The sequence below is a fragment of the Bombina bombina genome, chromosome 2 (assembly GCF_027579735.1).
Source record: "Bombina bombina isolate aBomBom1 chromosome 2, aBomBom1.pri, whole genome shotgun sequence".
NCBI lineage: Eukaryota > Metazoa > Chordata > Amphibia > Anura > Bombinatoridae > Bombina > Bombina bombina.
The window spans coordinates 808,898,721-808,913,372 of NC_069500.1; the positions used below are offsets into that span (position 1 = coordinate 808,898,721).

A 14,652-nucleotide genomic window follows, 5' to 3' on the forward strand; every position below is an offset into this window, starting at 1 on the left:
CTTTCAACTTGTAATACATTCTCTGATGCGGCTGCGCTAATTTTTTACTGTGAGCACAGTTAGCGCTCAAGCAAAAACAAAACAAAAAAAATTAGTGCGCCAGTTGTAATCTGGCCCATGGATAGCACTTCCACACCCCTTTAACTACAGTGCCAGCTAATTGTCCAAATGGTTCTGCATCTGCTCTCTGGGGTACTATAAATACTTGAGGGAACTTTCTCACTGGAGAGTTAATTGAAAGTTTAGGGCTCTGTTTTTATAGATGTATAGAATTAGAGATGGGCTGAACAAATACATAGCCTTTCTGAATCCTCAACGTTTAAATGAATCTGGGCTATTTTTAATGTGCTGATAAGGCGATAAGGTCCACAAGAGGTAAAATATTTAGCAACTTAATAGATCTATTTGCATACATTATTTAGAATAAACAATGCCCCCCCCCCTCCCCTTCACCAAAAGAAATAATAAACTGCAGCAGCTGTTGGTGCCATTCTACAGAATACTTTTATACAGTGAATACTGAGCTACAGTCAGCACTACAGTGCATGTGTAATACATCTATTTTATCTGATCATTATTTCTTCTTCTTAATAAACGGGTCAATAAGTGCAGATATTAGAATCTTCAGACAATCCCATATACTTCTGCTTTAGAACTGTAATTGTTCAGCTACGGTAGCTAATAAGTGCTGCCTTCAGTTAGCCAGGATAAACCGTTACTGAAAAACTTCAAACCTCTTGGCTTCCACACATCCTATCCGGCAACCAATGAGTTAAAACAAGTTATTTTAGACACCATTAATGCATTAATACCATTCATGATTTGTTTTAGTGATCCCCATATTAAAGCCTGCTTATTATATTAACCACTTGAGGTAGATGTAAACACTTATCAATGTTTAAATAACCCTTTCCTCTGTAAAGTCTCCTTTATTTACAGTTATCTTACTCTGGAGTCCCTCAGCTAAAGTCTTCCTCTCTCTTTATTTTACTGTCCCTCCTCCTCTAACCACTGTCCCACGTCTTTTTCTCTGTTTCACATCACACATATCCCCCTCTCCCATCCGATCTCCTCCCCTCTCAACTTTCATCTCTCCTCCCCCTTTGCTGGGCCTTCCCCTTTCTCCTCGTCTGCTTTCTTCTTCTTTCATCTCTGTCAGGCTCTGCTGTTCCCGGGCCCCGTAATCTGAGTCAGGTGAGGGAATACCCCTAAATTTACCAGGATGAAGAGAGGGGTGTTTGACTAACACCACATAAAGAAATACATAGGGGGGGTTTATTTAACTAACACCATAACAGAGAAGGGAGGAGGGTGTGGGAATAGTTCTGGGGTCTTATCTCTGCTCTCTAGCAGACAAATAAAAGTAATGCGTTATAGTTTAACAACTGTGTATACCTTCTACATGACATTGTGTTATCTGTCTGAATTAGCTTTAATTGCTGTGATAGTACACGTGAGCACTTACACGAGTGGCACCAGCGGAACACATGATCTGTAATGTTCGCAAGGGAAAAATCTGGTTTATCTGTGGGTGTAAGAAGTAAATGTCACTGTCACCTCAGTACTGGGTGATTAGAAAGGATGTGCGGTCCGCTACACCTTCATAACTAAATGTATTTAGTTAGACAGTGGTTATCTATTAATCTGTCGTCTAAAATTAGAGTTGATGATTAAAACGAAAATTTGCTATCTTTAGAGAAGGTTTAAGATCATTCTGTGTGTTATTTGTATAGTGCACTTAGATCACAGTGCTATGATGTTACGCTGTTTTGCCTGCATTTACATAAAAATACAACGACAATGTTTGTTTGTTTTTTAAGAGAAAATAGACAACACGGACAAACCATGTGTTCATGGAGTAATATATTCATAAAGCTGTTTGTAAGAGTAAAATGATCCCTTTAATTGTAGAGCACGGCAAAGTGATGATTGTAACACATTTATTGGTAATGGGTCACAGAAAAATCTGTCATTATTAACATGTTAGTACCATGATTAAGCAAATGTATTAGATGCACTCATTGTATGAAAATAGCATGTGGGAATAACATTGTTTTACTTTTGGAGTTTTTATTTTACACTGGAAGCAGGACAAGACTAACAAGTGCAAAAAGAAAAAGAAACAGTCTAATTTGTTTAAGCATTTTATAATTGCTCAATTCCTTGCATATAACTGTATGTTTAACCCTGTAAAGGGGCTAAACACATAGTTAAAGTCATCTCTAGAGCAGTATTGCGCTACTGAGAGCTAGTTGAACACATTAGGTGAGTCAATGACAAAATGTGATATGTATGTAGCAGTGACGTGCAGTGAGTGGCTGGGGAGGCACTGGCTAGTATCAGAGTGCCGAGATATTAGATACACTATAAAATGATATACACAGAGAGGCAAAGACATACACACAGAGGGATATGCACATACAGAGGGACACCCACACACACAAAGGGACACCCACACACACAAAGGGACACCCACACACAAAGCAACACACATACAGAGGGACACACACATACAGAGGGACACACACAGAGAGACACACATACAGAGGGACATGTACAGAGAGAGACACACAAAGAGACACACACACAGAGACACACATACAGAGGGACACACACAGCGGGACATGCACACACACAGGGACACATATAGAGGGACATGCACATGCCCAGAGGGACAGATATACAGAGGGACACACCCAGGGACACATGCACAGAGGGACACACATACACAGGGGCACACACACACAGAGGGACACACACATAGACACATATACAGAGGAACACACACACATAGACACATACAGAGAGACCCACACACATACAGAGGGACACACAGAGACACACATATACAGAGGGACACACACATACAGAGGTACACACCCAGAGAGACACACATACAGAGGGACAAACACACACATAGAGCGAAACACACACACAGAGAGAGACACAGATACAGAGGGACATGCACACATACAGAGGGACACACACAGAGAGGGACACACATACAGATGGACATGCGCACACACACACACACACACACACACACACACACACACACACAGGGACACACATATAGAGGGACATGCACAGGCCCAGAGGGACAAACATAGAGGAACACACCTAGGGACAAATGCACAGAGGGACACACACACATACAGAGAGACACACACACATACAGAGGGACACACATGCACAGAGAGACACACACATACAGAGGGACACACCGACAGACACATATACAGAGAGACACACACATACAGAGGGACATGCACACAAAGAGACACACACACAGAGTGTCATTCATACAGAGGGACACACACAGAGCGAAACACACACAGAGAGACACAGATACAGAGGGACACGCGCACACACACACACACACACACACACAGAGGGACACACACACAGGGACACACACACAGAGGGACAAACGCATAGGGACATACACAGAGGGACACACACACAGGGACACACACACAGAGGGACAAACGCATAGGGACATACACAGAGGGACACACACAGGACACACTCACAGAGGGACACACACAGGGGCACACTCACACACACAGGGACACACACACATACAGAGAGACACACATACAGAGGGACACACATACAGAGGGAAACACAGAGGGACATGCACACACACAGGGGAACACACACAGAGGGACACACACACACAGGGACACACCCGGGGACACACTCGCAGAGGGACACACATACAGAGGGACACACACACAGAGGGACACACCCAGGGACACATGCACAGAGGGACACATACACAGGGACACACACACAGAGGGACATGCATACACAAAGGGACATGCACACACACAGGGACACACACATAGAGGGACATGCACATACCCAGAGGGACACACACACAGAGGGACACACACACACAAATAGGGACACACCCAGGGACACACACACAGAGGGACACCAACCCAGGGACACACTCGCTGAGGGACCACACAGGGACACATATACAGAGGGACACACACAGAGACACATGTACAGATGGATACACATACAGATGGACACACACACAAGGACACCCATACAGAGGGACACACATACACACACACAGGGACACACATACAGAGGGACACACACAGAGACACATGTACAGATGGACACATATAACACACACACACACACACACACAAACAGGGACACGTATACAGAGGGACATGCACACACAGAAGGACACACACACATTGTAGAAAAACATAATATGCATTTTAATTTGTATTTAATATAAGTACTACAGTGCAGATGGGGGTCTTATCCTGAGGGAGGGAGGGAAGGATAGGGAGATGGTCTGGAGAGTGGAGCAGAGAGCCACATCCCCTTACCTGCAGACTGGGTGAAACTTGCCCTGGGGACTGAGATTGGAGTCAAGTAAGCAGTGCTGCTGGGTCTGGGAGTGGCAGGTTCGAGCTGCAATTAGGGTTACTACCTTTAGTTCAGGCCAAACCTGATACAAGCAATTATGAGACACGTTAATTAACTATATATCAAACCTTATTCTATCCTCATTTATTTATTGTTACGTGTAAACTGCAGCAAAGTATGGGAGATAGAGGGATTCTGTAAGGCTACGTAGACAGGGCTGCTGGAAGGACTGGCCAAATCTCAGTTGTGACGCCTGTAGTTACTCTACCTGTATGTAATCACACTCACCAGTTTTAACAGAAATGAGTATATATTATAAGGCAGGGGTTCTCAAACTTTTTTGCGCCAGGGACCCTTTACAGGGGAGATAATTTTCCAAGGACCCCCTTGTAATATTATTACTAAGTAAGCATAGGCTTATTACAATTTATAGTCTTAGTTGCCATTGGGACTATTTTAATTCTTAAACATTTACAAATATAGTGGTCATCATATTTTCTCAATTTGGCTAGTTTGGGCCTACCATCACTTGATGAGGTTGACTGCAGATATTTCTCCATGGTCGCTTCAGTAACACGGTCATAAGCCAAGCTAAGTGTCAACAACAACGGTTCGTTGCCGCTTGAGTGAAATGATTAATTCCTGACAGATTTACTTGATGTGTCACAGTCATAAACTAAGATTCTATTGGTCCAAAGCTAACGTGGTCGGTTACATTGTAGCTAGCTTAGGATTTATATTTATTTCACAGGCAACTTTGTATTTATTTTAACTAGGTACAATAGTTATTAAATAGTTATTAACTATTTAATAACTACCTAGCTAAAATAAGTACAAAATTACCTGTAAAATAAACCCTAACCTAAGTTACAATAACACCTAACACTACACTATAATTAAACTAATTACCTAAACTACCTACAATTAATTACAATTAAATTAAATAAACTAAATTACAGCTCTGGCAGCTCTGTACAAGCTGCCAAGATAATATTTACAACCCATGGTACCTAGATACTATTTTATAGGCTTTGTTGGGATCTAAACAAGCACTTTGTAAAATGCAGCAAATGCAGGCAATTTGCATGTTTTAGGTATTAAATAAATACATTACTTAAATAATTTCAGTAAATGCTTCAATCAACAAAAAAGTGTCTAATCAGTGATCACATATTTGCACATTTTGTCATTAACATGCGCTAAAATTAAATATCTTACATTTTAACATTTCTGTAGCTAAGTATAAAATAATGCTTATGCTTTATAGGCTGTTGTATGATCAAAGCAATCACTGTGTAGACTGCATTCAATTTAGGCAATTTGCAAGATTTTGAGAGAATTTGTATAAAAAAACTAGCAAAAATACTGCACCTTTCAGAATTGGAATGTTAAAATTGAAAAACCTTTGTTGATAAGTAAAAATAAGTAGAGGGTTAGCGGCTGACTGTATATATATGCAGAGATATTCCAATGCTAACATTTCATATCAGCAGCTATATCTGTTTCATAATACAAAAATAATAGTTTCTGGTCAAGAAACCCTAATAATTTCAATAATAAAAATTCAAACAATAGTGTCTAATCACATTGAGCATTATTAGTATATCATGAAAAATAATTAAATAATAATTATTGAGCTACATCAGCTGTCAGCTGAAAACACAACAATCTTTAGGGTTATGTATTCATAAGTGGCAGTCAGGAGCAAAGATTATGTTAACAAACAGTCTTGAAAGGTCTTAAATGGTTAGTCTTTTATTGCTGCCGTAGTTGGAATAATAATATAATCACATAAGAACTTGCCCTATTCAGGGCTCCTACCTTTCTTATGTGATTACATTATTATTCCAACTAAGGCAGCAATAAGAGACTAACCATATAAGACCTTTCAAGACTGTTAACAGAATCTTTGCTCCTGACTGCCACTTATGAATACATAACCCTAAAGATTGTTGTGTTTTGGGCTGACTCTGAGAGTTCATACAATTTTGATTTATTACTTATTATGGGATCAGAAAGAGGAGTCTGATAAGTGTTGGACACTCAGTTTTTGGGTCACACACATCTTTTTTGACCACTATCTAACAGAACTGTTAGCTTTTTGGCCTATAGCTATAGGCATTTAGCACCTATACTTATTAAAGGGACATGAAACCCGATTTTTTTTCTTTCGTGATTTAGAAAGAGCATGTCATTTTAAACAACTTTCTAATTTACTTCTATTATCTAATTTGCTTCATTCTCTTGATATCACTTGCTGAAAAGCATATCTAGATATGCTCAGTAGCTGGTAATTGGTTGCTGCACATAGAGGCCTTGTGTGATTGGCTCACACATGTGCATTGCTATTTCTTCAACAATGGATATCTAAAGAATTGAGCAAATTAGATAATAGAAGTAAATTGGAAAGTTGTTTAAAATTGCATGCCCTATCTGGATCATGAAAGTTTAATTTTGACTAGACTGTCCCTTTAAGCCCATACATACATATATATATATATATATATATATATATATATATATATTTCTACATTTTTTTCAAGAGATTATCTTTGTACACTGTTACAGTGTTTTAGACATATTTTTCTCCACTGGGATTATTTAACGTTATCACTTTAAATATGGATACAGAAACAACTGAAGTAACTTTGGATTTCTATGCCCTTACTTCTATTGCTGATTTAAATGTGTTGGAACAGGATTTTGTGAATATATTTAAAGATCAATGGACTGTTAACCCCTTAGGTGATAACTTTCAAAGTATGGAAAATCTCATGAAAAAGGAGACTAAACTTAAGTGGGATAAGTGGACATTGGAAATATATATATATATATATATATATATATATATATATATATATATCATTGCAGATTGTCCCTAGAGGACTTCGGATAAGAAAATTTCCCACTTTCATGACAGAGGATCAATATTTTATAGCAAAGTGGAAAAACACTCTAACCACATGTTCATTTACACTTATGAAACTTATTATAGAGTTTAAAGAAAACCAATTAGCAGTAGTCAGGGAACAGATTGAAGCATTACAAAGAGATCTAGATCCATATAAATTAGAAATTAAATATAAAGAATTTGACATTGTCTTAAAAAATACAATTGCAGCATTGAAGAAAGACCTTATACAGGGGAAACATGAAAGTTCATACGGGATCAGAATGATTATACTATGGGTAGAGTATACATTTGGCAGAAAAGAAATAGATGTAGGAATAGGAACAGGCAAAGGTTTATTAAAGGTAAGGGAGTGACACTGACTCAGGGGGTAACTCCAGTTCGGAAGGGGAACAATTAACCTCAGAATTGACTGCACAAGTTACACCAGTGCCCAAACCGATTCTTAAATCCAACTCTTCACATGCCAAGAAAAATTTTGTATTTGAAGAAAACAGTTTAGAACAGAACACTAATACTAATAGTATAACAACTAGTACTAAGAATAAATATACAATGCCCACACAGGACAGTAGTGACGTGACTAATACTGATAAAGAGAGAAATGTAATTGAGACGGTTTTTCAGTATCCCCAAAAAAACTCTGCAAGGGGAGGAGGAAGGGGAGCCCAGGGAGGGGCAATCCAAAAAGTCCATCAAGCACGTTATCCCCAGAGACAGGAAAATAAATCAAGCAAGTACCAACAATAGGAAAAGAAAATGGACGCCTTAATGTGGTCAATCTTAGTAGCTACACACCAAGCGACACAGAACTAAAAGTTTTGAGCTATGGGCTTGGTTTCGTCCCTACATCTAGATTTAATCTCTTTCAGATCCTAGTGGACGTAAATAGATTAATACGGTTGTTCACACTGAGAAAACACTATTTTTCTCAGTCTGAAGAACATAGTATAGATACACAGGTCCCCCTTAAACATAGTCTAAGTAATGATGCAAGCATTTCACATTTAAATTTAAATTTCAATGAACAAAGGGATCTAATTAATCTAAGAGCTTTAGAAATGGAAAATTACACCGAACAGGATAGCATTAATTCCCATACAGGTTTCAAACCCAAACCTATCTTCTATCCTGTACAAGATAGAGGTGATATTTTGGTAAATTTTCAAAAAAAGAGTGGAGGCAGATTTAATCAGCTTGTCAAAACAATGTGGATATAAAACTCATTCTATCTTCTCTAGGGTGGAGCGAGAAGCAGTTGATAAATTTAAAAATAATAAAGATTTAGTGATTAAGTCTGCGGATAAGGGAGGAAATGCTGTTCTATGGGACAAGTCCTCATATGTCAAAGAAGTTTTGCGACAAATTAATAACATAGAGGATTATAGAGAACTACCTTACAACCCCATGTTAAAATTTCAGAAGGAACTGTATTCTTTACTAGATGATGGCTTATCCTTAGGCCATCTAGACATAGAAACATTTAATTATCTCAATGTAGAAAAACCTCTAACTCCAATTTTTCACATTTTACCCAAGGTGCATATGTCCATTGAACAGGTAAAGGGTAGACCAATTGTGTCGGGCATTGGTTCCCTTTTGTGAGCCACTTTCAGAATGGCTGGATAGCCTATTACAACCACTGGTGGTTAAATTAAACAGCTATCTTAGGGATACCAAACACCTTCTCCAAAAACTTGAACACACTAAATGGGAAAATAACTATGGGTGGCTCACAATAGACGTAGTATCACTCTATTTCTCAATACCACATGAGATGGGAATGGAAGCTATAAAGTTATATCTAAGCACAGAGACCACTTTTAGCAAGGAATTTATAAATTACATACTTGAAGTTACCCATTTTTTGCCAACACATCATTTTTTCCATTTTAATTTTGGTTACTATCTCCAAACACAGGGCACTGCCATGGGGGTCGAAATTTGCCCCCTCATATGCTCATTTGGTTATGGGCATGTGGGAAAGTACCTATGTGTTTAGAGATGGTAACAAATTCTGTGTAGATATAGGTCTTTTCTATCGTTTTATAGATGGCCTTATCTTTATTTAGACTGGTGATCCGAAGGATATTGAGAATTTTGTCAAATATCTGAATGACAATCCTTGGGGTTTCAAATTCACCTATGAGTTTCATCCAAATACAATCAACTATTTTGATGTAACACTAAAATCCAATAAAGATAGTGGACACATTGAGTCAACAGTTTACCGTAAACCAATCTCAGGTAACACACTACTACATGGAAAGAGCAACCATCCCAGGACGGTGCCATATTCGATAGCAAAAGGCCAGTTCATAAGAACGAAAAGGAATTGCTCAAATGAAGAAGAATACAATAGACAAGCTATAGAACTAACACATTGACTGAAGCAAGGGGTTATAATAATGAAGTGATCCTAAAAGCTAAGTCTGAGGTAGATGCTATAAATAGAACCTCACTTCTGAAAGATAAAGACAAACAAAGGATAAGGTCCAGACAGTCAGTAAATGACGGCAGGAATCAACCTATCACTTTTGTGACTCAATATTCCTCAGATTATGAGGATGTGTGTAAGATCATCCGTAAACACATCCCAATGTTGTCAGCTGATGACAGATTATATAAAGCAACCAAACAGGGATGCCGTTTCTAATATAGAAGAGGTATTACCCTAGGTAATATCATTTCCCCTAGTGAATTACGAACAAACTCCAGAGAGAGGACATGGCTGACCAATAAGGGTATGCACAAATGTGGCTATGGCCCATGCATACCGTGTAGTTTCAGTACCAGGTCTGACTTTTTCGAGAATTCTGAGAGTGGGAAACGATACACAATCAGGGACTATGTGAACTGTAGAAGTAAGAATGTGGTTTATCTTATATGGTGCACTTGCAATACAAGGAAGTATGTGGGATGCACCACACGAGAAGTCAGAGAAAGAATCAGACAGCATTTATCTGACATAAAAAGATCCCATCAATCTTCTGAAATAGCTACACATTTTATCACCAAACACTACAGTAAATATGATACCTTTAAATGGACAGTAATAGAAAAGACTAATCTATCATCACGAGTGGGCGACATAGTTAAATTGCTCCACAAGAGGGAAGTATTCTGGATTTTTACATTGGACACGCGTATAATAAAGGGTTACAACTCTGTTTTTGATATTATCAACTATTGGGAATATCTAATGCTCAACACTGTATTTCCATTTTTAGTTGGTTACTATAAAGGATACCCTTCTCCAAAATTATTCAGAATGTACAACATTTGTAATTATCCAGTCTATATATATATTGAGTGTACAGTTTTGATAGCTCACACTAGGGCCATAATCTGTACTAGAAATGTATTTCTTTTCTTATTTCTGTTCCATGTAATATGTTTCAAGCTACTATTCTTGCCCCATTAGATATTAGCAGATATTGTTCTTTTAAATGTTGTCTGATTTTGCTAGTCAAACTATATATATATATATATATTGTTCAAATGTAACAATATTGTAATTTCAAGTGTATCTATTAGTGAATACTGAATGTCAAACATGGTCTCATTTTGGCAATATTGTTTTAAGCATAGTTCAACATTTATTATTAGTTGTAGCAAAAGTTTATTTTCTGAACTATAGTCTCCTGTGGTTTATATATATATATATATACATATATATATACAGGGAGTGCAGAATTATTAGGCAAGTTGTATTTTTGAGGATTAATTTTTTTATTGAACAACAACCATGTTCTCAATGAACCCAAAAAACTCATTAATATCAAAGCTGAATGTTTTTGGAAGTAGTTTTTAGTTTGTTTTTAGTTATAGCTATTTTAGGGGGATATCTGTGTGTGCAGGTGACTATTACTGTGCATAATTATTAGGCAACTTAACAAAAAACAAATATATACCCATTTCAATTATTTATTTTTACCAGTGAAACCAATATAACATCTCAACATTCACAAATATACATTTCTGACATTCAAAAACAAAACAAAAACAAATCAGTGACCAATATAGCCACCTTTCTTTGCAAGGACACTCAAAAGCCTGCCATCCTTGGATTCTGTCAGTGTTTTGATCTGTTCACCATCAACATTGCGTGCAGCAGCAACCACAGCCTCCCAGACACTGTTCAGAGCGGTGTACTGTTTTCCCTCCTTGTAAATCTCACATTTGATGATGGACCACAGGTTCTCAATGGGGTTCAGATCAGGTGAACAAGGAGGCCATGTCATTAGATTTTCTTCTTTTATACCCTTTCTTGCCAGCCACGCTGTGGAGTACTTGGACGCGTGTGATGGAGCATTGTCCTGCATGAAAATCATGTTTTTCTTGAAGGATGCAGACTTCTTCCTGTACCACTGCTTGAAGAAGGTGTCTTCCAGAAACTGGCAGTAGGACTGGGAGTGGAGCTTGACTCCATCCTCAACCCGAAAAGGCCCCACAAGCTCATCTTTGATGATACCAGCCCATACCAGTACTCCACCTCCACCTTGCTGGCGTCTGAGTCGGACTGGAGCTCTCTGCCCTTTACCAATCTAGCCACGGGCCCATCCATCTGGCCCATCAAGACTCACTCTCATTTCATCAGTCCATAAAACCTTAGAAAAATAAGTCTTGAGATATTTCTTGGCCCAGTCTTGACGTTTCAGCTTGTGTGTCTTGTTCAGTGGTGGTCGTCTTTCAGCCTTTCTTACCTTGGCCATGTCTCTGAGTATTGCACACCTTGTGCTTTTGGGCACTCCAGTGATGTTGCAGCTCTGAAATATGGCCAAACTGGTGGCAAGTGGCATCTTGGCAGCTGCACGCTTGACTTTTCTCAGTTCATGGGCAGTTATTTTGCGCCTTGGTTTTTCCACACGCTTCTTGCGACCCTGTTGACTATTTTGAATGAAACGCTTGATTGTTCGATGATCACGCTTCAGAAGCTTTGCAATTTTAAGAGTGCTGCATCCCTCTGCAAGATATCTCACTATTTTTGACTTTTCTGAGCCTGTCAAGTCCTTCTTTTGACCCATTTTGCCAAAGGAAAGGAAGTTGCCTAATAATTATGCACACCTGATATAGTTTGTTGATGTCATTAGACCACACCCCTTCTCATTACAGAGATGCACATTACCTAATATGCTTAATTGATAGTAGGCTTTCGAGCCTATACAGCTTGGAGTAAGACAACATGCATAAAGAGGATGATGTGGTCAAAATACTCATTTGCCTAATAATTCTGCACTCCCTGTATATATACAGTATATATATATATATATATATATATATATATGTGTGTGTGTGTGTATTTTTTGTGAAATTTAGATCTATTATCTATATATATGATTTTATTTATATATATATATATATATATGAATATCTATTTAAATATACTTAGAACATATTCTCCTATGTGAAGAACATTGGAATGTGAACTATTTACAGTACATAGACAGTTAAACACTTTATTAAATATTATTATTGCATAAATATGATTTTACATGTTTCAGCTACTTGACTGCAAAGGGCTCCAATGCACACACACACACACACACACATATAATAATGTGAATGTGTACTGCGGTGGCTCTGAATTTCTGGTGCATTCTGTATGACAAAATGTACAGTTGAAATAAGAAACCCATTGCATTATTACTGTATGTTGATAAAGTGCTTTTGTTCCTGATTTCTGGTGTTCTGTATACTATTTTGCTAAAGTTCAAGATTCTGTTGGAAAATAGCCAGGGATTAGTAAACTTGTTGAGCTTCCTGTCATTGCTTACAGCACCAGGAGGTGTTTTTTTTATCCTGTTAGTGTTATCTTTATTGTGTATCAGAAGTCTGCTGCTTGTAGTTGTAGCTCTAGCTGTCCTGTGATTGTTACAACATTATTATTATTTTGTAAAACCTGGTGACTAAGGGCTAGATTTATCAAAGCTAAGTATACGCGCCCCTGTACGCCTCAGCTCGCCTGTGGTGGGGCGAAATTACCCGCAGGTAATCAACATTGCACACAAGCGCAATTTTGCGCTCGCGTGCAATCCAGCCCCCTGCCCGCGCACAGCCAATCGCGCACGGGCAGGAGCTGTCAATCTCCTCCGTCGGACTCGACCGAGGAGATTGAATTTCGCCACCTTAGAGGTGTCGAAGAGCTTAAAGGGACACTAAACCCAACATTTTTATTTCATGATTCAGATAGAGAATACAATTTTAAACAACATTCCAATTTACTTCTATTATTTATTTTGCTTAATTTTTTTAGATATCCTTTGTTGAAGAAATAGCAATGCACATGGGTGAGCCAATCACACAAGGCTTCTATGTGCAGCAACCATCAGCAGCTACTGAGCCTATCTAGATACGCTTTTCAGCAAAGATTATCGAGAGAATAAAACAAATTAGATAATAGAAGCAAAATAGAAAGTTGTTTAAAAATGCATTCTCTTTCTAAATCATGAAAGAAAAAATGTGGGTTTCATGTCCCTTTAAGGGAAGCAGCGGTCTGGTGACCGCTGCTTGATAAATCACGGCGAGCAAGTTCTTGTGAGAACTTGCAGCCGTAGGGGCTTGATAAATCGAGCCCTAAAGGGGCTTCTTTTGAGTCACTAGGATCCCCAAAATAATGCTTATGTATTTAAAGTGAAGGTAAACTTTGATGAATGAAAGTCCGTTTTTAAAAAATACTATTAAAAACAGGGGCACTTTCATTCATCAAAGTTTACAAATCAGCCGTTTTGATTAAAAACTTACCTTTTTTTTTCACAGCCAGAGCAGCTTCCCCTTCCTGGAAATCCTCTCTTCACACGTTAGCAATGACTAATCCGGCTTCCTCCAATCACAGCATGGTCTCAGGCAATAACCACCCTGGGGGGAAAGCATGATTGGAGGAAGCCGGACTAGTCATTGCTGACATGTGAAAAAAGGATATTCCAGGAGGGGAAAGCTGCTGTAGCTGTGAAAAGAAACAAAGGTAAGTTTTTAATCAAAACGGCTGATTTGTAAACTTTGATTTTTTTTAATAGTATTTTTTAAAAACCTTCAAAGTTTACCTTCACTTTAAATGGTGGGTGCCCCTCTATGCAAATAAAGGGTTTCATCTGTCTAGCGATTGTCATAGTTACAATTATCACCTAGTAGCTCTCAGTTGTTTTTTTTTTATTGATTCCTGTTTCCCTGTCCAAATACAAGCTTACTGGTGTCTAAATGAAAGAATTATATAAGTGTTTAGTATAAATATAGGTGATATTTTGTGAAACTTTATACATATTGAACCTTTGTTACAAGCAATTTATGTTTTGGAGTTTTTGTAATAAATATTTTTATCAAGTTTAAGTGAGTTCGGACAGTGG

At 38.2% G+C, this 14,652-nt stretch overlaps 1 protein-coding gene across 1 annotated transcript in view; it reads left to right on the top strand.

Annotated features, from left to right (window-relative positions):
• The first annotated feature begins 1,087 nt into the window (after window positions 1-1,087).
• CERS4 (ceramide synthase 4) overlaps window positions 1,088-14,652 on the top strand; it is a 501,010-nt gene continuing 487,445 nt past the window's right edge. Inside the window, exon 1 of the mRNA XM_053703019.1 lies at window positions 1,088-1,194. The gene's annotated coding sequence lies outside the window, so the exon portion shown is untranslated. The remainder of the gene's footprint in view (window positions 1,195-14,652) is intronic.